The sequence below is a fragment of the Rousettus aegyptiacus genome, unplaced genomic scaffold (genome assembly GCF_014176215.1).
Source record: "Rousettus aegyptiacus isolate mRouAeg1 unplaced genomic scaffold, mRouAeg1.p scaffold_m13_p_13, whole genome shotgun sequence".
NCBI lineage: Eukaryota > Metazoa > Chordata > Mammalia > Chiroptera > Pteropodidae > Rousettus > Rousettus aegyptiacus.
In genome coordinates, this window is record NW_023416288.1 from 36,254,593 (window position 1) to 36,281,263 (window position 26,671).

Here is a 26,671-nt window from a genome sequence, read left to right on the forward strand (position 1 = left end):
GACAAATTTCCACATGATTTTCATTTAAGCTTTAATCTATATACATCCAGCGACTGGCATATCTTGACTCCAAAAGGGATTTCTTTAAAAAAAAAAAAAATTCACCCAAATCTTTAATCATGTCATTTCCCTTTTATACCAGTTGAGCAGATAAATGCATACTCATGAATTAAACCAAACTGATATTTTATAATAGAAAGGGCAAAAAGGTGTCCATATATCCCCATCATATGCTTCACTCTCTCCTTCAGGAAAAATATTTTGAAGTGCATATGATTGCATCATTTTGACAATTTTTATTTAAAAATTATTATGAACTATGCATCTTAAACTCCATTTTCATCATGTCATTCACTGCTCGAAACCCTTAAGTGGCCCCCATTTCCCATTGCCTGACTCATGAGGACCTTCCAAGTCCTCCCCCCCTGTGTGATGCCTTAGTGCCTTGGGTGTCAAACTGGTTCTCCTTGGTGAATCATGTCTAGAGCTTCAATTACACTATTCTCTCTTTTTTTCTGTCAACCAAAATCCTACTACCCACTTTCTAGCTCTGGTTCATTTTTTTTCCCCTGAACTCTAAGAGGAATTTATTCTGTTTCATATCCTCCTTTAATTTTATATTTTTAATTTATTTTTTCATGTTTTATACATATTACTATTGCCTTTTCAAGGAGATATTAACAACTTAGGGTAGACCACTATATATATTAGGAATGCATTTGCATGCAAGTAAGAAAAAAAGCATAAAAGTTTTTTGTTAATTTTCATGGAACGAGAAACACTTAACATGTACTTAAATCAGTAGATCAATTTTGATGGAGCTTTCAGTCTTTATCATTATGAAAACTTACTAGAATGTTTGGCTCAGCTGACAAGCTGCAGAAGCAAGAGAGGTTAGCTATTTTAAAACCGTAAACTCCCTAACGTGGTCAACAATATTTTATCTTCATACTTCTTCTGTGCTCCTTTATCTCTGTTCATCTGTCTGTCTATATTTATTTTGGTTTACAGTTGCTCATTTTGGGACAAACCTATTTCGGATTTCCACTCTACAGGGTCTCTGTTGATTTTAATGTAATGATTGATATTGTTTTCTGGGTCCAGTCACATTTCAGAATGGCATGTGCCAGTTACCATGGTGCCTCCTGAACTCTTGGCAGCTCACCTGGGGATTCTGCATTGCTCTCAAGCCATTCCATTTTTGCATGTAACTCAGACCTGAGAGCCAAGCTTTCTGAAGGGATGAACAGAACATGTCCAGCAATTCGTTATCCGAGCATGCCAAAGGACTCAAATAAAATCAACAAATAGTTATTGAGCAACAAAAACATAAGATTGCAGAACAGGATGAAACCTTAGAGATCATCTCTGTCAATTTCTTCCTTCTGTAAAAAAAAGTATAATGTGCTGGTTTTTAATTTTCATATTTTAATCTTTTTTTTTTTAATGAGCAGATAAATTCACACAATACACCTCATCTGACAAAAGAGAAAAATGAATGGCAAGGTCACATAGCTGGAGACCAGAGCCATGTTTGTGCCTCTAGCGCATGCCCTCTACTCCTTTGAGGGACCATATCTGAGGTTCTCCGCTAGGGGCATGAGGGATACAGAGGAGTAATAGTAAGAACTTTCATCTGTGAAATGTGCTTAGAGCATTTTCACATGTGATAATTGTCACATGTGAAGGGTTATTAATACCCCATTACTGACGATTTTATCATTTTCCTCCAATTTGCTTTTCCTTCCTTGTATTCCCTGCCTCAGTGGAGGCAACATCGTATACCTGGATGCCTTTTGTTTTTTCCTGTGTAGCACTTATTCCTGCTATGATAAGATAATTTGTTTATGTGTAATTATTTGTTTAATGTCCCCTCTTCTGGACTATAAACTTCATGATGACAGGTATGATGCCTGCCTATGATATTCCCAATTAGTTTTTGAATAAATAAATCACCGTAAGCATCCTAGACTCTGCCCCTTCTACCATAACCTACAACCTGGAAGTTCGTGTTTTATATATTATTTACCTACTTCCAAAGTTTCACACTGGTCCATTCATCTTCATTCCTACTCCGCCTTAGTTCAGCTCCTCAATACCCTTTCACTTGTCTCCTAAGTGGTTCTCTCATCCAGCCTCCACAGTCCTGCAGCCAGAATTACCTTGCTCAAATACAAATCCGATCACATGATCCTTCCCAGCTTAGACTATCTCCAGCTTTAATGGTGCTCTAATAACTTTCATTCATTTGTTCATTCACTCCAGGAATAGTTCTTGAGATGCTATCCTTTGCTAGGCACTGCTCCAGGGGCTTCCTGTTTCAAGGTTGACAGAATAGTTTGCTCTCAAGGAGCTTATAGACTAGTGAGGAAGACTGATAATACACAAGAACAAAATACTTAAATATGTAATTACAGTTTGCGATGATTGTCAGTAGGAAGGAAACAAGTAGGGTGCTAAAGTGGAAGCTAATGGTGGAGGGCAAAGGAGGAGGGAGAGAGAGATGATTTAGAAGAGTTAGGTAGGAAACACTTACCTGGAAAGTGGCATTTCAGGTGCTTTCCCAGGGATCAGAAAAAGCTATCCATGTGAAGGTACAGAAGGAAAAGCATTCGCATGGAAAGAACAATGGGACAAAAGGAAGAAATACGTATTCTTTCTCCCTTCATCTTAAATAAGAGAGACTGCACCAATGTAATTTGTATTATTACAACTTCTATTAATAATAATATGCCCCACATAGCTGTTAGAAATTAGTCCATTTTATTTATGAATAACCTAAAACTGATCATCTAACAAGAACTTTTTCCACTTATGGAGCAAATCAGAAACCAAAACCCGGACATTTGTCTCCTCTGAAAAGGTTTGGTCTTAAATAGAGAATATTTTGCCCACTCTTTCCCAAATTTCAGAGAGGTGAAATGTCTATATCCATTTTTTTTCTCCCTGATTATGTATTGTATGAGAGGATAATTAACACATTTACTTATCTGAAATACATTTTGGCCATACTTTTAGGAAAAAAAAAAATTTAATGGACTATATTGGAGAGAATGCGTAAGCCAACACTTAGCCCAGTAGCCTTCATGCTACGCTTCATGAATACTTTGTAGCATCTGTTCCTCTGGTATAATTGAATAATAATGACTCAGCACAATGATTCCAGTTTCTCCTGATACTCATCTAGAGCCTGATAAGTTTCTTGGGCTCAGTGTTATTTCTTTTTAGCCTATAGCATGTTCTAGAATAAGTACAATAGTCTGATGCAAGCACAAGTGTCTTCTTAAAACAAATCAGAATACGACAAAACAAAATTTCTTAAAACAAATGTGCTGTGTTAAAATGTCAATTGACATCTAGCTCTAGAAAAGGGAATGAGTATTTTGGTAGGTTTAATTGTCGTGTCCTGAGACATGAACTGGGAAAAAGAAATATGGACTTCTGTGATATCTGTTGTGTTCTACTTCAACTATATACTTTTTATTCTCAAAAATGAGCAATAAACACATATTCAAATTCAATAAAAAGAATTCACATTTCAATTTTTCATAGTACTTGAGTGAATTGAAAGAAAAGCATCCATCATTCCTCGCTGCTAGCTTCTCGCGAGAACTCAACACAGGGTAGATGTTGAACGGGGAATCAGAGTCCACACAAAACCTTACTGACTGACGCTCATCAAGAGCAGAAGACAAGGAATCCTGACGTCCCATCTTAGCTGCTGTGTAGGAGGACCTGGTTCTCTGCTAAGTTTGAACAGGGACAGGCATGAGTTTGTTATAAATGAGGTTCTATTCACATTTAAAAGTGTTTTAACCCCGAGGCCAGCAGAAGTGCTGCGGAGTCAAAATAGATGCTTCTCAATCCTGCTGGAGACCGCAGAAAGTCACAACTGGTCATGTTTGTGGTCTTCCAGGCACCCATTGCTACAAAAATTTGAGAGTACACATGCACACACACACATACGAATCAGTTGGACATAAAAGAGGAATATAATCCTCTTGTATTTCACATTCCTCTCCAATCTGGATAAAACCTGGCCCTCACAGTCTCAGATCTGGAAAGAATTTGGTCCAAAGTGTTAACCTCGGTGATTACCTACGCTCAAGCATCCAAGGCAAGTGATCATGGTATCTTGTTCTGCCAGTTCAGCCCAAATGGTGAAGTCATAGATAGTAAATCAAAAGCTTGAGCTGCAGAGCTTCATTCTTCACCCAGGCTGCTCACCCAAAAACATGTGATGAGCAACCTTCACCAGGCTGACACTGCTTAGAAGTTTTCCATTTTTACTATATGAACTCAATGCCACCTCTGGGGTATTTTGACCTGGATCACATATGGACTAAAAGAATGCCAAAATACAGTGGTGTTGATGAAAAGTTTACCAAACATCTTTCAAAACAGCAGCAACAATGCAGAAATGACCATTTCAACAACTACCCAGAAAAACAGACACTTGGCTATTCATTTCATCATTTAGAAAAAAATACTTCTTTTATATATATTTTTTTCTATCAAATGACTACTCACATCAAAATTGGATTGAGAATAATTAGAATAAGAGCATTTAAAAAAAATTTTTTATGGTAATCTTAAGGAAGAACTATGGAAGTAACTTTCATTCGGTGAGCTCCATAATTAAAAGAGATTATGAAATATGAGCTGGCCACTTGCCAAAAGAAAATGAGCCTTGAAATTGGGAATGTGACAGGACAGCATTTTAAAATTATACACCTCCTGTAAATGCATGAAACTCATGTCTCCCTTTCTTCAAGCTGATAATTTCTACCTAGTTCCCTGGAGCAAGACCCGCTACCCCAGTGTACAGAGAAAATTGTTTCCTCACCTTCAGTTCGTTGGTCACTGTTGCAACACGGCCCTGAGAAGGAGTTTTAATATCTGGTTCCATTTTTCCCCAGAGCCTCATGGACAATGCTTTAGAAGCAGGTCTTATTCTCAAGCATCTTTTGCTGCTCGTCCCAGTCCTAAATCTTTGGCATCACTGAGGTTCTTTTCAGAGTGTCAGCTTTCTCCAAATGGTTGATGAATGTCATTTTGAAAGATGTCACCCAAAACTGCTCCTCCACCTCCATGTCAAGTTTGGGGTTGAAATTCCATTGTGAGAATTCTGGCCTGTAAGAATCCTTCATGGAAATGGAGTGTTCTTAGGAGCCGACAACCTATACGCTGAAGGAGATTATTTGTCCCTGGGTTCGAAGGACCACGACAAATAGCCTCCATCAGGTGGTGGCTGGAGGGACCACCTTTGGATATGGACCCAGAGAGTCCCTTCCAAAATTCATTGTTCAGATGAAGAACCTGGGACTCCAAGGAGTTTCAGGATTAGCCAAAATACACATAGCAACGTTGTGGGCCAGACCAGCACACAGGTCTCTTGGCTTCTAACCCATACTCTTCCCACTCTGCCAGAGGGACTCATCCTCAGACATGCCAAGGAGAATATAGACATTTATTTTTTGGGGAAAAAAAATGTGCTTTGGGTCTCCCACTTTTCTAGCTGCATGATTTTCTCTAGGAGAAAGGGAATGGTGAACTAGACTAAAATAAAGAAAGAATATTTAAATCCTGCTTAGCAAGCATTGTCACCTCCTTGTTTTTGTCCCAGATAAAATAGCTTAAGTCCCTCAGGATTTCTCTTCTGTTCTTTACTTTCTGCTTATCTGACCTTCAGTTCCTACCCCGTTTGTTTTTATGGATGGATCATAGAAACCAGAAATACACACACAACAAACACATCTGTCCACTGGGTAACAAGAAAAGCATGTGTGTGCATGTGTATGTATGTGTTCCTGTGTGAACATGCCATAACGTGAAGCAAGTTTGAGAGGAGCACTCAAAATTAATGAGCTCTCCCACAGATGGCAGGGTGCAGAATGGCCTTTATTCAACCCAGCAATTGTGCTGGAACCCCAAATTAGAGTCTCCATTGTTCTTTGTTGCCTTTGTTTTAAGTTCAACACCAACTTTTTTTTTTTTTTTTTTGCTATAAAAAAAATAAATCTGAAAACAATAAGTCTTGTTCATTGACATAAACCGGCTGTCGGTTCCTTGTGGGACCTATGCTGATAAAAACCAGGGAAAAACTATTTTATTTGCAATGTAAAGAATTTTAGCCTGTGGAGATTTTTTTTAGTTCAACAGCAGTAAAGGTAGGGACAGCAACCAAATAAGCTGTTAAAATCTGTATTCCCCGCCCTCACCCTTCGCCCAGTCCCAAGAGACATAATTAAAACTCCAGAAAGTGAGAAGCTGTTACTATACTAACATAACTACTTAGTGCAACAGAATCATGCATTTACCAACTTCATTTTTCTTTTTTTAAATAGTTCAAGCTGAACTTTATTTTGCTGTTTCGCATACAAGGGCCTTTTCTCCATGTAAGTGTTTTAATATGGTTTGTCCATCAGCCTGTTAATATTTGTCAAGGAGTAAACGTGTTGGCCAACAGCGGGACAATCTTTGTGAGGGTCACCAGGTACACTTCGGATGTGCACTTCACTCGTTCTGCTGAAAATGTTCTAATTGAAGGTTCATATATTAGCCTCATCCCAATTCTATTAAAAAAGAGGTTTGTAGTTCTAGCTGATTGAACTGCCTTTTTAAAGTTTTTATATGCAATCAGAATAGAGATAGGAGCAGATAGAAATGCGCATATGTGATAACTAGCATTCTCATGGAGGTGCCTAAACCTTGACCCAAAGTATATACAGATCTTGTTTCAGACTTGCCAAAGGAGACAGGAAAGGGAGTGGATATTAACCATTGTTTACCTTTCATAGTGGTACACTACTGTTGAGTTGTCAACTTCTTCCTTCTTACATATTCTCTCCCTCTCTCTCTCTCTCTCTCTCTCTCTCTCTCTCTCTCTCTCTCTCTCTTTTTCTCTCCCCGCCCCCCTCTCCCTCTCTCTCCCTGTCCCTCCAACCCCTGCCCCTGGCCTCGCCGGTTTCCAAAGTTCCAAAGTTCTAGACATCTTATGAGGAAGCCTGTTTTCTCAGGATTCACTTCTCGATGGTCAGTTCGGAAGTCTTGCAGCAGCAACTGCATTGAACTTTTGAGCTTTACGAAGCCTTCCCGTCGCTTGGTTTGTGAAATAATGTGCATATATGTAATAACATCTAAGAATCCAGCAAGGTCACAGATCTGTCCCCAGAACCAGCTTTCTTGGAAATTTCTGAAAACACTTGCCAATGCCCAGAGGGAATCCTCCAGCTAACTTTAGGGCATATTTGTCCAAGGTCACTGAAAGGGCTGGAGTATACGGGTTGGCTTTTAGGTATTCGGCACTCGCATTCCACATATTTCATTCCCCACTCGAATGTGTGGGGAGGTGGGGGAAGGTTTCGCCCCTTCCCCCACCTCCCCACACATTCTTAGACACACATCCTCTCTAAATTGAACGGGCTGTCATGACCTTGGAAAGGTTAGTTGAGTCCTCTCAACCTGTCTTTGTAATGAGGGGTAAAGTTCCTACTTCAACAGGTGTTGTGAGACTAAATGAGATAATACAAGTAATGAGGCTGGAAAGTACCTGGCGCAGAGCAAGAATTCAAGAGTCTCAGGTTTTACCATCATCATCATCATCATCATCATCATCATCATCATCATCATCACTACTTTGAACTAGAAGCAGCCCGTATCATAAGCACACTGTCTTGGGATGAGGGTGTTGGTGGTAGATGTGCCTCACACACAGCCTTGGGCCAGATGATGGCTCCTTGTGTTCACCAGGTAGAAACTCTTTCACGAATGGCTTTTCCTCAGGCTCTCCAGAATGTCACTAGAGAAAGTATTTCTAGCTCACAGTGGAAATTTCAGGTCATTCAGAAGTGAACCCATTTTGGGGAGGAGACTTTATCAATGAAATTGGTTCTCTCCCCCATTCCCCTAACATTTCAACCTACTGAAAACTAGGAAACAAAAGACATTATATGTGAATGAACCTGGAGAAGGAGAGAGGAGGAATCAAAAGACTAAAAATTAGGATCCAAATTAAAATTTTATTGGAAGATATTACTGATGGTTAAAAAGAAAGGAGAAATAAAAGCCAGAAAGATTCTGGTGCATCTATCTGCATCTATTTTTATCTGTTAAGATTGAGCATCTACTGACCTTCAATATAGGATTTCTTTTCAAGAAACTAGTTAGTATTACAACCCCACCAATACGACTTTGATAAGTTTTTTTTTTTTAATTTTTCTTCCTTGTAGATGATGACCAGCAAAATCCAGGGGATGTTTATACTTATGAGAACACAGATACATTATGTGATGTGGCAGGAAAATCTTTGAGCAGTCCATGGCCAACTCTTTATTCTCAAATGGAAGCTCTCCAGGCCATTGTCAAGATAGGACTCTCCGGATCATGTTCTGCTTCTACCCCAATGCTGCCCTTCTTGAGTCATATATCTAGGTTTTGCCCTGGCCATCACTTGAGTAATAAAGAGTATACCTAGAAGGAACTGAAGTCATGGGAAGGTGGGCAGTTTTAAGAGTAATTCTCTTATTTTATTCTATAGTCTGTAGGTCTCTTGATATAATTACCACTGCGATGAAATCCTAATTACCTTTGAATCTTCATAACAGAGAAGAAATGGCTGGAAACAAGATTTCCCTGGATGTTAGCATAAAACGGTGATTTACCTTCTTTCTGGGAAACTCTGTGAAGTGTCTAGATTGCTTGTAGGTTTTGGATAAAGCTGGTTGTTAGTGACATGATGCTGTGGCAAATCAGGTTGATTTTTCTGATCCTAGAATCAATGTTATGCATATATAGCATGCTTGTAAGTTCCTGACTTAGGTAGATTATAAAATATGGTAATATGGGGTGAGAGAAAGGGGGGGGGGGAGAGAGAGAGAGAGAGAGAGAGAGAGAGAGAGAGAGAATATGTTTACTCTTATATTATGATTGTTTAGAGCTTTTTTCGTAATGGTCAGAGGAAGAACTTAAATGCCACATGATCGGTGTTTCTGTGATGTTGATATGGACCAGGAAACAAGCAGACGTGCAGATGAGGCTGCTTCTGTTTCAGGAAAAATATCTTTGCCAAGGAGTTAGGAAGCCCTGAAATTTCCTCTTCAATGAGAAATCCTTTCAATTTTTTTTTCCATGAGCAATATTTCAGTCCAGAGACCTCAAGAAAAGTGAGAGGAAGTGAGAAGGAGAAACATCAGTCACACCTCTCTATGAAGGCCCAGTGCTGTCATCTTCCGAAGTATTTTGAAGTCACCATTAGAGGTGACACACACTTTATCTTTCAAAGCCATCCGCACTTGTACAGACCCTGGTGTGACTGTGTTAACAGTGCCCAGGCCATCCTCTGAGTGCCTTTTGGTTTTGCATTATTTCATGTGTTTTGAAGAGAGATAGTACTAGTTACCATGATAACACTGACCAAGGATAAGAGAGAACAAAGCTTTTAAACTTAGAAAAAAGAAATCTTTCTGAGGGGAAAGAATGTTTTGACACAGAAACCCAAAGGGCAGGTTGGAAACACCACTAAGAATTTGAGATGTAATTTCTTTATGTTCCATCTTTTTTTTTTTGTAGGCTGAAATAATGCTTTTGCAAGCAAGATATATTTTTTAATTGGGCTGTCATATTATTTATTTTACAATTAATAGTGATTGTAAATTTCCAAAAAAGTAGCCCCTGCTACAACAACAATAGCAACAATAACGAAACTCTGCATCTGGATTTATTTTTTTGGACCAAAACTACATAGATTACCTGTAAAAGTTGTTTATAGAATTTAGAAATAATACGGGTGGTATGTTAGCAGAGGTTCTTGGTGGTGAGAAGAAAAACTCCCTCCAATTATCTTAAGTAGGAAAAGAAAAAGACTATTCAAAGAATATTTGGGCTCCCAGAATTCACCAGAGGCTAAAAAGTATCAACTTTATAAAGTGGGCAGAGATCAGAGTAGCTCCAGATGGCCTACAAAGCTTGCAGCAAAAGCAGCCTGGCCAGGATACCACTGCTGCTGCCATGGGCACTGACCCACATCGTGACTGGACACTTTCACAAACACGGCACAAATGATTCGGTCTGCCCTTTCTTGACCTCACTTGCCGCAGAACCATAGGCTAGGGTAGAGGATTCGATTGATGAAACCTGCATCATGTGCTTCACAAAGACCTTGTTCATTGGGAATTCCCCCCCTAAGAAGAAGGTAGGTTGGATGCCGAACACCTCCCTAAAATGGCGTATGTCGACCATAGGTGTTATGATAAAATTACTTTCTAATACTTGGTTCCAAATAGGGGAGGTAGAAAGCTTAAAGAGAAAAGCATCCTAGCCAATTATTGGAGGGCAATGCTTTCTAATACTAACACATCGCTAGTACTTATAATTTAAAACAACTATAATTTGATTCTGGAGAATTAAAGAGCCACGTTGGATGATTCTTAGCTGACCTCAATAAATCAAGAAGATTGACAGTTATAGCTGCTCTTCTTCCTACTTTTTCATCTACATCAGCCTGGTCTAGTAGAACTTCCTGCAGTGATGGAAATGTGGCTATTGGGTGATTGAATTGTGACCAAGGAACTGAATTTTTAATTGTATTAATATTACTCAATTTAACTTTAGAAATAAATAGCCTTGTGTAGCTAGCAGTTGTCATATTGGATATAACAGATCTAGATGAACTCTTATGAAAATCACATCTTCACAGCATAGAGCTAGAAGGGATAGTTGAGATTCCTATAGCAAGTTTGAAAAGTTTGTTATTATTAGTATAAAAGACGTCGAGTTCAAGATAATTAGGTTTATACCTGGCGAGAAGGACTGGGAAGGTATAAACGAGGTCATGCTTAGTGGTAAGATAAAAGATATTCAGGATCAAAAAGAATTTAAGTTGAGAAAGGACAACTAATTTGCACCAAAATGTATGATTTCTCTGAAGTGTTTTATTTGAAGAGGAGATAGAAAGATGGGGCATGAAAAGGAATGTCTGACTCAATTCTCAAACAAGAACATTAGTCTGGGGACAGTGAACAAGCCAGTAGGTATCTTTCTTTGGCTTCATTTCCATCTGCTTCCGCCAGCTGACTTGAGTACATACCAATAGTCCCCATTATCTGCCTGTGGCCGATGTACTTGATGCTGAAAACACATAATCCAATTAAGTACGTAAAAAATTCTGTGACCAGAATAAAGTGGAGGGAAAAAAGTAACATTTGTCAAGGACCATCTCCAACCAGGTGTTGACTTGGGCATTTCACATACACCTAGAAACTCATATTCTCTAGAGAAAGATTTTCTGTCATACCCATTCTTTGTAAATTGTGTCTACTTAAGTCACTGAGAGGGCCCAGGGCCCAGCCGATCTGCTCTGTTTTTGCTGTCTTCGTAAGCATTATTGATTGCCTTGGTCAAATCAATTGTGTGGCCATTTCCATTTACACATCATTTAGCTCCTGAACTGATTACTTCTGCCAGGCCGCAGTTATACTGTTTCAATCATGTAGATCCAGGTATTTTCAAATCTCTCAAGTAGAATACTAAAATATCAAAAAACATCAGACTCTGAAGAATTAGCCTAGCATATTTTTTTTTCGCCATAGGAAATTGAGGTTTATTTTGCTCAATAATACAAACTAAATCAGAAATTTCTGCAACGTATCATTTTTTAATAACAGAAAAGAATACCACCAATTGTTTTCCCAACTAAGTAGCATTCAGCTAGATTGATAAATGCCTTTGACAGTGGATGGCTCTTTAGATCTCAAGTTCAATTGCCTATTTTTTAAAAGAGAAAAAATGGTAACTTTAATCATCTTTGATGATTGGATGTTGGCATATTTTGGCCTAAAGTTTTCTGATGTGTTTACTTGGGTCACTTAAAGGTGGCAAGGGTCTGCAGCTTAGAAAGACAAAATACCATGCTGAGTGGGAACAAAACCCCTTTTACAGGTTATTTCGGCAGCAGCGGCAATCCGGAATTGGCAGTGGTGGTAAAGGGAGAATGAGAATATAAAGACAGCTCATTGCTGGAGGACATGATTTTGCATTTACTGTTTGTTTGGTTTTTATTTTATTTTTTTTTCAATTAGTAGGAAAAGCAGGGTTGCACTCCCAGGCAAATTAACCTATAAAACGAATTTATGTTTTAACAAATACACTTCAACATGCAGGCCAGGGTAGTTTTATTGAAAATCACAGTAGTGACTAGAGGCCACTGGATTCCACGGGATGGAATACCGCTGTTGCTGTCTTTTCAGAATGTGGCGGAGACCATGCTGAAAACAACACATCAGACTGTAACTACATTCTTGGGGGGAATGGGCAAAACCAGGGAAAGCGTAGTTCCCAGTGAGTACATTCAAAAAGTGGCCCCGTGAAACGCCCTATTAGTATCGTCGCGGTGTGTGTGTAGCGACGTACAGCCAGCCCTCTGTGTCCCTGTGGTTCCGCATTTACAGACTCGAACAACTGGGGATGGAAAATATTTGGGACAGAAAATATTACGTTGTTGCTGATGTGTACTGTATCATGACACAGATGATACGTATGCCTGTATCGAACATGTCAACTTTTTTCTTGTCATTATCCCCTAAACAATATAACAACTATTTACATAGTATTTGCATTGTGTTGGGTGTTATAAGTAATGTAGAGATGATTTTAAGTGTACAGGAGGATGCGTGTAGGCTATATGCAAATACTACACCATTTTATATAAGGGATGCGAGCATCCATGGATTTGGGTATCTGCGGGGGTCCTGGAACCAGTCTCTCAAGGATACTGAGGGACAACTGTATAGAATAAGCCCTAAAAGAACTTGAAACATAGGTTTAGGAAGACTTCTGGGCCTATCTATTTCTGTTTGAACTTTTCTTGTCTTCTTTCATTCAGGTACTCAGTGCCAACTTGTGCCAGACCTAAGATTTTGCTGAACTTCTTTTCACCCGTCAAAACTTACTATTCAACATGTTCTATGCATTATGAACTGTGCAGGTTACATTTTGAGCTTGAATTCTTTTATCAGAAGTGCCAACCTGTCTCTTGTGTTTTTAGTATTTCGGACTTTTGTAAGTGCACTATTCTGTGGGGTATGGTAGGGAAAGTATTAAGTGGCAATCATAAGAGCTGAATTCTAGTTTCTGGCTCTGCTACTTTATACCTAACTGAGCCACAATTCCTCATTTGTAAAACAGGATAAATAACATTGGACCTATTTACTTTTTGTGGTTCAAGCGAAAGACAATGACATTATTATTATGCAAATTAGTGAAAGTAAGCAAATTATGTACTTTGGCTATGGAGCAATCTCTCGCTCCCAAAATAATTAATAAACAAGTTTATCCTAAAGGTAAACTTATAGCAAATCATATTTCACATTTTATACTAATTTCTCATATCTAATATTTTAAATAACTTTTCTAATCTTAATAGTAGTTATTGTAGTTAGCATTTCATAAATCATAATTTCTTTCCTAATGTGATAGCTCTCATTTTCAAATTGCTCTAAAGCTATAATGGAAATGTTTTCACATTATGGTTTTAAACAAATTTATTCTAGTAACCTAAACTCTTAAGGGTTATAATTTTATAAATGTAAACGACATGACTATTTATAGAAAGCAGATATAGAAGAGAGAATATTATTCTATGGTCTACTTAAGATAGCATATTGAGACAGGAGGTATAGTGGAAAGAGGCTAGCTACAACTATTATGTTTCTTGTAATTTCTGTGTGGCCCTTCTATTTTTTTGAGCCTTAATTTCCCCACCTATAAAATGGGAATAATAATATCTTGCAGTAATGTTATCAGGGTTAGAGAGAATGAATGCAAGGTGCCTTGTACACAGATTAAATGCTCAATAAACTGTTATATATAACTTTCCCCATATCCACATTCAACTGGAAAGAAACCCTCTTAGGCTTAGGTGCCTGTTGCTAAGGGGTGATCATAATGGATTCCTCTGATGCTACCCCAAGATGTAGTTTCATTGCAGGCTGTCAAGTAAGTACAGGAAGCATCTGATAAGATGACTGGTATCCAGCTGCCTTTGTATGTATGACCAAAGAGTGAAAAATGTGAGGGTATTCCAAATTCAATCTCATTTCTCCTATCTATGAAAATCTATTTTAATGAGACTTGATACGGCATTGAGCTCTATACCCCCAGACGTGACTGCAACTAAAATTAGGAAAATAAGTAACCCAATGTGTTCGATTTGGCAGGAAGTTAAAGTAATTAGGTTGGAAAATTTCCACACAAAATGTTAACATCAAATAGAAAATATTTCTTTTAAGCAAAAGATGTGAAGGTACCACTTTAACGATAACTCTTATTCTGGAAGAGCCATCCATAAATAATTAGACTAGCCATTTGAAAAGTGGAACTGGGTATTTTCACGTCTGTGAACATGTGCCATTTTCCCTTTGAGGCAGTTTAGGATGCCGGGATTTTGAGGTGCCAGTGATTTTCTTGGGAACAGAAGTAATTCTGTAACTCGTCAGTGTGTTGACATGGCATGCCCTTTCCGATCTCTAGCATGAAGACAAGTAGTGTTTTATTGAGCCTGACTGAACATGGGTGAAAACATTCATTATACATTTATTTTATTTCTTTAAAAGTAGCTGTTTCCATGATAGCCATTTCCTGATTTATGCTTTGGAAAAATAAGAGTTTCCCACTCATCCAGGAGAACATGGTAGACATCACCTCACGTTATTTGCCAGTCAGGTACAGAGATGTTTTTTGCATAACAGCCAACTGAATAATGAATCCATAGGCTGTTCAAAAGACTTTTCGGAATCCAGTAAAAATTAGATTCAAGTGTGAACTTTACCGCCCAAAAGACATAGAAGCAGTGGTGTGCTGGTAAACCAGCTTCCTGCCAGGGGAAAGTCCTGATTTGTAGGATTTACCAATTTTCGTGTTCCTACCATGATCCTTTTCAACCTACCGACAGTTTAATAACCCGCTTACAGGATTCCTGAATATTTAACAGTTGATTCTCACAAAGCTGTTACGACTGGCTTTTTAGCACACCGCAGCCTCGGAGTGAGTTTTAAAATCGCAAGCCCAGACCACATGAATTTCTTTAGGCTCAAAGATGAAACTGACAGGTGCCTGTCACCTGAGGCGGCACATGGGAGCGTGTGGATTTTTCCCATTGACTTGCCTTTACTGCATTATTTAAGGCTGTCTTTCATTTCCAGTGGCCAATATACATTACACCTGTGAAGTCTGGACATAATAGACCTCTAATGAAAACACTGATTGATGCAAAATAAAAGATTCTCTCTCTATCCAAACAGTTAAAAATCTAAGATATACACTATGGCACAGACTCCCGCAGCAATTAGCCAAGGCTTGCTGCTTTCAGGAGTCGACACAACTCGCGTCTCCTCTTCCAGCTCTCAGCTCGCTGTGGAGTTTTGCTGACACCACTGTAAAAGCCTGGCCTTCTGACTGCTGCCTGCCTGTCGGTGGCTGGCAGAGTGATTTGACTCCTTTATGTATGTAATACAATAAAGCGCTTTGAGGCTTGCAAATGGAACTGTTTAAATCAATACGTAATGATTTATTACATATTGTGGAGCGCTTATAAATATATTATGAAGCACTACAGCACAACAGCATCATAGGCTGGCGAGAGTCATGGGCGACAGCTGTCCAGGCCGTTTTCTTCATGCTGCTGCCGAGTGCCGTGTGACTCTGGGTAATTCACTTGCCTTCGCGGTGGTACTTCGTTTGGTGTGTTTGGAGAATGAGGTCACCAGTGGTAGACTGCAAATGGTTCAGAGACACGGGTGGTATATGGGCAATGTTCTTTCAAACTAAAGAATGACTGTATTTTAATTTCTTCTACATAACCAAGCATCACAGTGGATATCAAACAGGCGTCCTGGTCCAAAAAGTGAGAGGTTCGAAATGACACACTCATAAAGTAAAATCATAAAGGTAGGCATAGGAATGATAATCACCAAGTTCAAGGCTCCATGACCTCTATAGCTGGGGGAAGAAATGACTAAGACCTGGGAGGGAGTTACAGGTAAAAACCCAGTTCTGTTTGTAACATTTTATTTCTTAGTTTGAGTGGTGGGTACATAGATTTTTATTATATTACTCTTTCAACTTTTGTCTTTCTGAAAAGTTTCACCAAAAAAGCCTTTGAATAAAATAAAAATTTTTAAGATTTCTGTTAGTTGTGATATGTGTGAATTTAGCTTTCATAGTGGTGTCATATTTACAAATGGATGAATAGGAGATTTTGTTTCCATGTTTATTTTATACAACTGTGCAGTTTGAGGAACTTTAAATGTCCCCAGTCAACTGAGCTTCGTAAAAAGACCATAATAGGGTTTACTTAATCCCCATCAAAGCCAAAAAGTTCATTAATGTGTCTCAAACATGTTTAAAAGGTAGAAAACCGAGCCTATTGAATAATATTTCAATTGATTAAGAGAAAAGAAATGGAGGTACACTTGGATGCTTGTCTAAAATTCAGCCCCGTTGTGCCTCTCTGTGGATCGGTCACATAAAAATATCATTACAATTACTCATGACAATAACCAGTAAGGCATGATTGGCAAAGACTGGATTCCAATGGGACATAAATTTATCTTTTTTAAGTTAGTTCAGCTGAAAATAACAATAAAGAAAGTACTTTATGAAGATGAGGGCAGGAGAGAGTTTTATTGAGATACGCATTATGCCTAAACAAATTAAAGGTACTCACACCTAAGAACATTCCTCATTCCCAGGGTCAATATGGTAATATGGTTCAGTCTCTTGAGTGACATCACTGAGTGCAGCATTCCTATGAGCAACCAAAAAAGAAATCACTCATTTATTTGCAGCGAATAAGTTTTTCCTTTGCTACATAAGAAAGACAATATTCTGAGTTAAAATCAGATGATTTTCACGGCAGTGTTATATATAAATAATCCGGACTCTGGATCCAACATGTAAAATGGGGAATACTAATGTTCAGCAAGGCTAATTGGGATTTTCTCCCTAGATATCATCAGAGGCTGTCAGTACAAGCTCCCAGCCTTTCCTCCCTGGAAGACGGGGCAGGGAGGGAATGAATAGAGGAGACCTTTCTAAGAAAGTACATCTTGCTCAGACAGCACTGGCACTCATCCTGGAGGTCTACAGAGGGAATTTATTGCCATTTCATTCCAGGGGACTTTATCCATAATGCGTTCCTTCTTGATTATCACACACCAATTTTCTGACCTTATACATTTGCAAATAAGAAGATTTTATGTCTTCTTTCAGTGTGTTCTTTTAGAAAAAGAAATATTGCAAGACAGCCAGCTCATGAGACAGCACATGAGACTATTGTAGAAGGAAAAAAAGTAGGAGAAAATGAGGTTTTCTAGAAAATTTTGAATCACGAGATGCATGGGATATATTTTCATGCAGACATGAAAATATAATCCCTTCAGAAAACACACCTGTAAGGCACCAACCATTACCTACACCTGCCATAGTTACAAAGGATCTTAAGGGTATGGTGAATGTCATCATAAAAAATTTTTGTGCTATGTCCTGGAGAAGTAGGTGACCAATTCAAAGTTCCTAGGAGATGTCTCTGGGCAATTGGTTTCCAAACATAACCTGTCGGATCAGGAGGAATTCAGGACCAAGCCAGCGCCTGCTTTAACAACTCTCTGCACTGGCATTAGAGCTGAGTTGATCCTTAGCTCCCTTTGTCTCTGCAATTCTACCCCTCACCCACCCCCATTCCACTCCTTGGCCTACACTTAAAAAAATTTTTTGCTCCAAAGCTGTCTATTCTAGTCATCGTGTCTCCTTTGTAAAGTAGTGGAACCAATCGGCTATCCTAAGCCAGCTGCTTAGATATATGCCATCATGGCTCATTAGAGTGCAGTCATAAACTCATTCACAGAAGTATTCTGAAGGATGTTTTTATTGCTTTATTGTGTGTATAAATCTCTTTGTTTGCACACCGAGAACACTGATTGAACAAAATGATGAGCTGCTGGTTCCATTCCTTGTCTGCTCACTGAGCAGGCACGTTAGAGTCTATTTCGGGTTACTCTTGCATAAACGACATATTAGTGACCATGAGCATCATTCACTCCACACCTTTGTCCTACTTAATGCCAAGGATGCCATATAAATAAGTGCGCCGATAAGGGTGGAGCATGACTTGCACACTAGGGATAATTATGCCTCTAGACAAACGATAGAATGAGTTTTTAGTTGCTTTTGGAAGTCACTTCCCCCATGCATGCCCCAGACTTTTGTTTTCTAAAAAATAAGGGTAAAATTTCCAAAGTCAAGGGGTAAAATTCATTGCAGACTCAACTCTGTGGTTGTATAAACCCAAGAAGAAACAGAATTACGGTCAAAATAATAGATCTTCTCTACCTCTGTGCATGACCCGATTTGAGTGTTCGTTTTGTTTTAAAGGCTCCTTTTTGTTAGGTTGACTTTTATTTGGAGTTTCACACAGGCTAGAGATGCTTAACATTGGTGCAGGAGGCAAGAGTTTCTGTTCTGTTCATACAGCAATTATCTTCATTGCAAGAGAAGGCAGTCCCTGCAGCTGCACTGGGAGCCCAGGCATCCTTGAATAAAGCACGTCTGCACTCATGCACAAAGAAACGTGAGAGACACTATCAAATAGACAGCTCGCTGAGGTCTGGCCAAGTGGCCCACCGGCAGCTCATGGAGTTCCCAAGAGAGTCCAGCCTGGCTTTCTCAGACTGGGAGCTGATTAAAGCAAGGGGTGATGGGAAGGCCATGTTGAGTCTCTAGTTTTGGGAGGGAGAGATGAAAAGAGCTAACAGCTGCTGCACAACTGGAGACAAACATGGGTACAGATAGGAGTCTCCTATTGTAGGAAAAAAAAAAACCAGCACAAAGATATGCTATGGACTGTTTGCAATACAAGCGAATGCTTTCTTAATAGTCCCTCTGTTGGCTAGGTCTCTAATCTTTAAGTCTAAATATGTACTAAATATGCTTATATATGCACTAAATATGATATGCATGTCATAATTTATCATAAGTCTTCATGCTGAGAGATTCCCCAAAGTGAAAGTGAACATTTTATTGGTACTCTATCTCTGAACAGTAACCTACTGACTCATTCCTTTTGCAAATGTGTGAGAGAGTCAATGTTTTAAACAACCTGCTAGATAAGGGTACAGGGCGGATGGGATTTTTCCTGTTTATTAGGCATGCATGAGTAAAGCCTTTGCAGGCAATTATTTTGTATCTGGAAAGTCCCCACCAGCAGCTGGAATCGGTTCCTGTGGCACTTCGGAAGATGGAAATGGTTTTCCGATTTAAATGCCTGATAGGATGTTGGATATTTTAAGTAAAAGAGGGCAAATTGGGCTCCAAAAGAGGCAACAAGACACTTTTTCTATTTAGGAGGGAGTTTAAGGTATCGGCTGCACAACACTTTTCCTAAACCCATTTCAGAAGCTTTCAAATTGTTCTTTAAATATCCTGTGATACTGTCCTGTAGCCAGATGTGACTCGCATGCAAAGAGTCTAAAGCCTTTGACCAACGTTTTATTGTTTACTCTCATGGTATCCTTTAGCAGAATGAGCTGGAAGCCAATTTATATAAATATACATCATTTTGTGACAACATATTTTGTAATTATTTTTTTTTGTTTTTAAGCTGCATCCTAATTTATACACACAAGAAATCTATTTTAATATGGATTAGTCTAAGGGGAATTAAATTTCAGTATGATTTTGATATCTAAGAAGTGAGGGGTTTAAAATACAAAAATGCAATACAGATACAGTGGTTCAAGATGACAAACCAAGTACATATACCTACCTGCTCTTGAAATAAGTATATATATGAATTAAACTATAATATTACTGGGAAATTGCAAAGGGTATTGTAGTTCTCCTAAGTTTCGAGAATTTTCTAGAAAACATGATCAGAACAGAAGAGAAAAAGTAGAAGAAACTGCTGCCCAAGGTCCCTCAGCCATGCTTCAAACTTCAAGTCAGCAATTCCAAAGAGCAGTGGTGACCTTGGGACAAAAACTCATTAAACAACTATATTCTAATGAATCGAGATCATTGGGGCTCTCTCTTCTCTGTCAATGGTGTTTTTTGTCCCTATGATAATGCCTAAAATGTGCTATGCATAGAATAACATTGATATTATTGCTGGTAACTTATCCATAAAAATAAAGAGACATTTTTTATAAGTTTTTAGAGGAAGAGAAGGAAGCCCTGGTTACCAATAAACGAATAGGATTCAGAATGGCCTCGAACTTATCAATAGCACTAGTTACTAGAAAACAAAGAACAACTTTGCTCAAAAAAAAAAAAAAAAAAAACTAAGGGAAAATTATTTTGAACCTGGAATTCCATACCTAGCCAAATATCATTTATTCACTTGACAACTTTTTTGAACACCTTTTATGTGTTAGATATTTTGTCATTCACAGGAAATATAATGGTGAGCAAAAGCAGAGTTAACCCTTGTCCTTTCGAAATTGATAATCTAATTGAGGAAGTAGAGATAAGTAATCACTCAAACAAATGCATAATTACAAACAGGTATAAGTCCTACCATCTGGTAGTGTCCTCACTGACTTGCAGATAAAATATTATTTTATTAAAAACTGAGAAATATTGGATTTCAGTACAAATGCATTGATAACTTTGTTTAAACTAATATTTCCTAAATGTATTTAAATCGAGAATTAGGTCTCTTCCTTTTTTCTCCCACCCTCCTCTTTTCCTTCCCATTCTTATTCTCGTTTTAAAGTTTATTTATTTTAATTAGTTTCAAGTATACAGTACATTAGACATCTATATAGTTCATAAAACAATCCCCCCAATAGCTCCCTCCCTCCCCTGGCCCTCCACCTAGCCAGCGTATTAATGCTAACTGCCTTCCCTATGCCATGCTCCCCATCCCCGTGACCGTCCACCAGGTACTAATTTGTACTTCTTTAATCCTTCACCCTATTCTCCAAGCCACCCAACCCCCGCCCCTCTGTCCATCACCAAATTGTCCACTATATTTGTGAGTCTGTTTTTGATTAATTTGTTCTTTTTATTCCTTAGGTTTCACATATAAGTAAAATCATATAGTATTTATCTTTCTCTCTATGACTTAAATACCTTCTAGGTCCATCACAGCAACATCTTTTTCCACCTCCTTCCTTTTAGTCTGTGTGTCTTTTAATCTGAAATGAGTCTCTTGTAGGCAGCATATGTAAGGGTCTTGTTTTCTTATTCTTTCAGCCACTCTATCTTTTGGTTGGAGTACTTAATTCTTTTCCATTTAAGGTGCTTATTAATAGGGATGTAGTTGTTACCGTTCTTTATTCCTGTTTTTGATACATGTTTTTTCTTCTTAAAGAAGTCTCTCCAACATTTCCTGTAATACTGGTTTGGTGGTAAGAAATTCCTTTAGCTTATTTTTGTCTGGGAAGCTCTTTACCCGTCTTTCAACTCTAAATGGTAGCTTTGCTGGATAAAGTATTCTTGGTTGTATGTCCTAGGTATTCATCCTGTTAAATATTTTATGCCAACCCCTTCTGTCCTGCATAGTCTCTTTTGAGAAATCAGCTGCCAGTCTTATGGGTGTTCCGTTATAGGTAACTATGTTTTTCTCTTGCTGTTTTTAATATTCTTTCTTTTTATTTAACCTTTGGCATTTTAATTATGATGTGTCTTGGTGTGAGCCTCTTTGGATCACTGATTTTAGGGATGATCTGAGCTTCCTGGAGTTTTATGTGCATTTCCTTCACCAGGTTAGGGAAGTTTTCCATCATTATTTCTTCAAATAGCTGTTCCAAACATCTTGATTTTCTTAAGGTACGCCAATCAGACAGATATTTGAACCCTTAATAGTGTGCCATGTGCTCCTTAAATTATTTTTATAATCTTGGCATCTTATCTCTTGACATTCTGATTGAGTGTGCATGCCTTTTCCATCCTCTAGGTAGGGCATTTGATCCTTTTCTTTATTCACTTTGTTTATTCCTTTGTTTCTTCCATTTAATATACTTCTCGTCTCAGATAATGTGTTCTTCATTTCAGACTGGTTCCCTTTTATAATTTTCGTTTCCACTTTTATATTTTTTTTTATCTCTTCGTTGAAGTTCTCACAGAATTTATCTACACTTCCCAAAAGATCACTGAGCATCTTTATAACCAGGGTTTTGAACTCTGCATCTGTTAGATTACTTACTCCTTTATATCCGGTTCTCGGTTCTGATCTCTCATATGGTTTCTGCTTCTTTGTCTTCCCATTTTGGCTGCCTTTCCGTGTCTGCTTCTATGTACTAAGCAAAGCTCCTAAGTCTCCCAGTCTTATTAGTGTGGATTTGTGAAGTAAGTGTCCAGTGGCACAGTCTTGAGAGGGGCTCAGCTGCAGGCCAAACCTCTAGCCCAAGCCTCTGCCCCTCTGAGCCACCTGTCAAGATTCAGCAAACAATCCACAGATGCTGTGCTGATAGTTGCCTCAAAAGACCATACCAGAAACTGAGGCCAGCTGCCACCAGTGTGAGTCTAGGTGCTGCTCAGCAAGGAGCACCTGACTCACTGGGGCTCTACCAGGATGTGGGTTGGGTGGGGCCGCCGGTTGGGGGAGGTGGAGTTTCTGGGCAGAGCGATCTCTGTTATCTAGTGTGATGACATCATGGCTATGTTGGCACTGTGTCCGTGCACTGGGAGAGGGGAAGGCTCAACAGGGAACAATGGATACGGCCGTCTCTTCTGTACAGAGTGAGTCTCGCCTAAGCCCTCACTCCGACAATGTCTCCCTTAAGTCCCTGGTGCCCCCCTGAACGCAGCTGAATCGGCACTGGTGCTTTGAGCGAGCTGGTCCATCACCATGAAAATTGGCTCATGGACGCGGTGCCTTTAAGAGGCGTCTGCCGCTGCCGCAGCCTCCGTCTCACTAGGCTGCACGGGGCTGGGCAGCCCCGCATCCCCACCCCGTCCTACCTTCTGCAGTTGCAGGGTGATTTCTTGGATTTCTCCCTAGTTGCACAGCTTGTTCATCAAGATCCCAGGTGATTTTTCTTTGTTGCTGCTCCTCGTTTCTATCACAACTTTGATTTGGTCACCATAGAAATGAACAGAGTCTCTATCATCTACACCATTTTTTCCTACCCTTACCCCCAACCCCATCCCCATTCTTAAATTAATATTCTGTGGAATTCAAGTTTCCTCACAACACATTCTAGGAGATGCTGGATTCAAGAGGAAGCAGTCATCCTCCTTGGCACTGCCTGCAAATCTTTTTTGCAGTCTGACCTCAGCTTGCTTTTCCTCTTTTGTGTCTGCCTATAAACCTTGCCCTTCACCATCCTCCATTGCTTGCCGGGCCTTGAACATCCTAACCACTTAGGCGACTTCTCACCTTCTTCAGTGCTATTTTCTCTGTCTGAATGCCTTTCAACACTCATTCACCGAGTACCAGTTGAGCTTTTGCTATAGGCTGAACCAGAGGGCTGGGGTGTGGAGGATGAAAATATGGCCCTTTTTTCAAGGATCTCATTGTCTCCCGCTTCGGGCATTTTCCCCCCTGGCTCCCAGACCCCAGTTCAGATCTCGCCTCATCAGTAAACCCTTCTTCATTACTTCCTTCCTTCCCAACCCTCATTCCCAGTGGCCTTTCTCCTGCCATATCATACCATGTTCCCATAGCACTTATTATATCATAACTGTGTATGACGTATGTGTATCACTTTTGCTGGATGCTCAATGTTTCTTGAATTGATATACTGAATAATGATAAAGATTTTTCCATAAATATTCTCTTTTTTCTCTCTACCCACCCTCCCCATTCACTAGCTCCCGCAGGACCCAGTCTCCATATCATTGGAAACTATTTCTTCCTTTCTCCATGAAAGCAAAATTTTCTCAATTCAGAATCTCTTTTCTCTTGGCTGTTTGCATATCTGCCAGCATGAATTACCTTCTAGGTTTGGAGGGACTAAACTTCATGAATAAAACTTGCTGTCTATTGAAACAGGCACAGAATTTATTAAAGTTCTGGTGTTTTCTGAATTTTATTTTTCTCTCAAGTAAGCAAGAGTTGATTGATTTTTCAAGTTCATTCCGACTCTTTCGAGCTTTAAGTCACAGTCACTCATCTGCCCTTGTAGTGGGGATCATGCTTGGCTTACTACCTCCCCTTGCATTTATGCAAAATTTGAAACCTAATGTATTGTGCTTATGGGAGACATTATGAGGATTTAATATGAAAGTTGCAGACAAAGTGTAAACGTTATAAATGACCACTGCTTTTCCTGTAACAATAGGCCAACACGCCAGGTGTGAAGGAAGCCGACATGCTGAACTTGGGCAGAAGCATCATGTAACAGGGAAACACAGTTCTTTGTTTGGATCTGTTTCCTATGAGCGCTTTCCATATTAGGTCTGTGCATGCCGGCCCCCAGGGAAACGTGGCTGCCCCTGAGTGAATAGCAGGAAGGTATGCGGCGCTTCCAGCTGTTCAGACCCCCTAACCATCTCAAGAACGTAATCGCTGCACCGGGAGACAGAAGGGAACAAGCAGAAGGAAAGTGGGCTCATTCCTCTGATGGCCCAGTGAGTCGAAAGGGTGTCTTCTGGCTCCAGGTCAGCCACCAACCTTGACTGAAAAAGTGAGGGGGAAAAAAAAAAAAAAAACAAGGTGGTTTAGATAAGATATCCAAGGGGCTTGGGTTTTTTATGAGGCAGAGATCTCCTGAGTACCTGAAAAGCTCTAATGGTGAGTGGCTTCCCCAGGTGGCTTCGCCACAGCACCGTAGCTCAGCATTTCACTCCACAGAGAGGCGTTCAGAACCCGACGTGGGTTAGTGCGCCTCTGTGCTTGCCGCGGCAGGAAATGGCGGTGGTCAGACTTGGCCTGCTGAACCCTGCACAGCTCAGGGTTGTTGATTTTTGCTCCCCACAGTAAGTCTTTGGGGGCCAAACCGTAAAGCTGACTTGTCATCTCTCTCTGAAGTTTGATTTAAACACTCACCTTCAAATGATGACCCCTCCACATCCCCAGATATACTACACACACACACACACACACACACACACACACACACACACACACACACACCTAGCCCTGCTGAGCTGACCAGCACATATGCTGTGAGATGTGTGAGGAAGCTTTTCTGGAGATTTCTGCTCTGGATGAGTTTTGTTTCTTTTTCCCTCAAGAAGGGTAATAAGGGAATGAGAGCCTTTGCCTTGTGAGTGAGCTGTTGTCTGCTCATTTTGCCTAACTGTCGAGTTTACTGTTTTAATACTAATGACTGCTGCAGAGAAAGATGTAGGCAAGGGCATTGGTATAGTTAAAACACCACAATTTTTACTATTACTAAAATTCACTTCTTATATGTGTCAGTATAGTAGATGTGGTATTATCTGAAGAAATCTCTCCCCCTTTGTGTGAAGCCTAACTGAGTCTCTGAGTCGAGACAGGACCATAAATCTCTGGTTTAAGATTCCATTTTTATAATTTCTGTTGGGAACCATCTCTAGTTTCTGTACAGAAGCATCAGAGACAGAAAGCCTGTTTGCATATGGTGATTTAATTTCTCTCCCCATATGTTTCTGGTATTTGTTTTTCTTCTACAAACTAACGATTCTAATCTTCTCTGTATGAATGTGTATGTGTGTGTGTTCTTTTTTTCTACCTTCATCTCTCATTTGCTCATAATAAATGTCTTCCTCATCTTGTCTACATCCTCTCTTGTGCTTTATTACTACTATCATGTCCTTGCACTAGGGGTTGGTAATTACTATTCCTCTCCAAGTGCAGACTCTAATCCTTTGGGGGAAAAAAATGTTCACAGTGTTTCTCCAACTTAGCCTGCAGAAGGATGACCTAGAAGGCAATTACACAGATTCTTGGGCCGCACCCTGTGAGATTCGGATTTGCAGGTGTGGAGTGGGGCCCAAGAATTGCATTTCCGACAAGTTCGCAGGCGGCGCTGATGCTGCGGGTGCCAGGACCTCCGTTAAGAGCTGCAGGGCCGTAGAAACCCATCGTACGGGACTTTACTGCTTACTTGGCTTCTAATATCTTTTTTTTTCCTCTCTCCTGAGCACTATCAACCTAGTCATGAAAAACACGCTGAACCAGTCATCGCGTTGCTAGGGGTGGCATTAACATTCTTGTCTTCCAGCTGTGTATCCAATCTAGGAGCACTGAGCTAATTCAGCCCTTCAAGTATGATTCGATATTTCAGATTCCACATCTTTTCCAGTCTAAATTCCTTATAAGACTTTGAAAAATAGTTTTGTCTGTGGAAAGATGAAAACGACGACTAGTTGTTTTCTTTTTTTTTTTTTTTCTTTTCTGCCTTCCTCTCTTATTCCCTTCCTCCTTCCCTCCCTCTCTCGTTCTTCTTTCCTTCCTTTGTTTCTTTCTTCCCTCCTTCTTTCCTTCATTCTTCTAAGGACGAGAGTATAAGTAAATGAATTTTTCTATTTTATTCTTCAGACGTGTCTTGTGCCTGCCATTTTTCCATTGTCCTCATTCCTGCGTCCGTAGGGAAAGAGTAGCAATTGAGTTGGAAAATATGGTGCCTGTGTATTCAACATTTTCTCAAATGTGATAATTGCTGATTTTCCTGAGGCTTGCCACAGAAGGCTATATCAGCATGCAGTTCGTGTTTGTATTCCAAAGACTCACCAAGAGGCTTAGCAGATT

General features: G+C 39.6%; 1 protein-coding gene across 5 annotated transcripts in view; it reads left to right on the forward strand.

Moving 5' to 3' along the window:
* The window catches only part of CREB5 (cAMP responsive element binding protein 5), a 379,991-nt gene that overhangs the window by 207,621 nt on the left and 145,699 nt on the right, over positions 1-26,671 (forward strand). The gene's annotated exons all lie outside the window — the stretch shown is intronic.